A 1,827-nucleotide genomic window follows, 5' to 3' on the forward strand; every position below is an offset into this window, starting at 1 on the left:
TTAGAAGACTCTTGAGAGACAAAGAAAAATGGAAGATGATAACAGCATTTCATTCCAAACCCTTCAAATACCATTCTCTCTCTGTTAGATCACACAGCTATATATAAATATTGTTTCGTCTCAGACTAGCAGTTTGACCTACTTCATGGAGTTAAAAATAAATTTTGGGGGTGGGGGTGGGGGATGAATGCCTTCCCACCATGAATACTCTACACAGAAGACCCTGGAAGGTGCAAATGATTAACCCTTTGATTACTAAACAAACGGTATCACCCAGGGGTACTTCAGAAGAAAGGCCTGGTGATCCGCTTCTGATATCACCACCTGGAAAAGCCCAGGGAGCACAGTTCTATGCAACATCTGGGACTGCTATGGGTCAGAATCAGTTTGGTAACAATTCTTTTTTTTTTTTTAATTCTACCCAGTAAATTTTACTGGAGAAATTACCCCTCTTTAGGTGGTGTTGTTTACCAAATCCAGTCACCATAAATCACCTTGGAAGCAGAGCGGCAGTGAATAAATGTTCTCCAGCAAAATGAATTGTCAAGAGAGTGGACTGTTTGATTGAAAGAAGTTGACAATTTCAATTCTTTTCAGAAGCTGCTTTCACTGGTGACAAAAAGCATTGTTGCCATGAGGGAAAAAAGGAGTTTCAGGACACAGTGTTCTCTCACTAACATAAATAACCCAGTTTGGGCAGTTCTGATCATTTAGAATCCACCAAAGAAAAGAACATTGTCAGTAACATCTGCTGTAATAGAAAGACAAGGGGGTCAAATTGTCTTTTCTGGAAACACTCCGGCTGAGATGGCTATTTAATGTTCTTTGAATTAGTCCTTGGAAATTCTTTTTGGTAGCTGAACTTGCTCAGGTTAGTTCCAATTTCTGAAGAGTTTCTACAGTAGGTTGTTCTGGATGGGTTCTGGAATAGATTTAGTGGAGCTAAGTTTTTTCCGGAATACCAGTAAGAATGCTGCCATGGTGGATGAGAGAGACTTGAGCCAGGGTGGTGACAGAGACATACAATAGTGGGCAGATTAGAGAAATATTTTGAAAGCTGAACAATACAACTGGCTGATGGCTTGGAAACAGAAGATGAGAGAGAAGAGGAAATTAAGGATGATCGCTATCTACTACAGCAGATGTTACTGACAAGTTTTCCACTGAAATAATTAGATAGAAGGGAATCATTTACGAAACTGGGAAACTAGGAGCTTTTTAAGATTGAGGGGAAAAATAATGTGAGCCTTCTAGTGTACAGAAATATAAAAAATACTTATTTTTGTTGTTGCTATTGTTTTAACTCTTTTAAAGTACTACCAAGTCTTTGCTTTTGAAAGCATGTTCTAAATATCTTTCTTTTTTAATATTTATCTTGTAATCATTTTATTGGGGACTCTTACAGCTCTTATAAACAATACATGTATCTATTGTGTCAAGGACATTTGTACATATGTTGCCAACATCCCTAAATATCTTTTTCTTTGATACGTAATTGTTTTGGTGCATTCTACAGACTATTTTTAAACCAGTTAATACTTTGAAAATCCTATAGGTAATCATAATAGATAATAAAACATTTACTGCTAGCATCATTGCAAAAGATGAGAGTTTATATTTTGTGAGCATTAAAAAAGATATTTAAAGAGAATTTCCCAGCACTTTTCCAAGTTCCATTTTTTCATCACTTAAAGAACTACAATTAAATGCATAATTTAAAAATCAATAAACTTACTTCTGATAGTGAGCAAATACCAGAAGGACTGGTGATGCTAAGCCAATTCATACTTAAAACATCATTCAGTAAATTTTAAAAACTGGAGCCAT

The sequence above is a fragment of the Tenrec ecaudatus genome, chromosome 15 (assembly GCF_050624435.1).
Source record: "Tenrec ecaudatus isolate mTenEca1 chromosome 15, mTenEca1.hap1, whole genome shotgun sequence".
Lineage (NCBI taxonomy): Eukaryota > Metazoa > Chordata > Mammalia > Afrosoricida > Tenrecidae > Tenrec > Tenrec ecaudatus.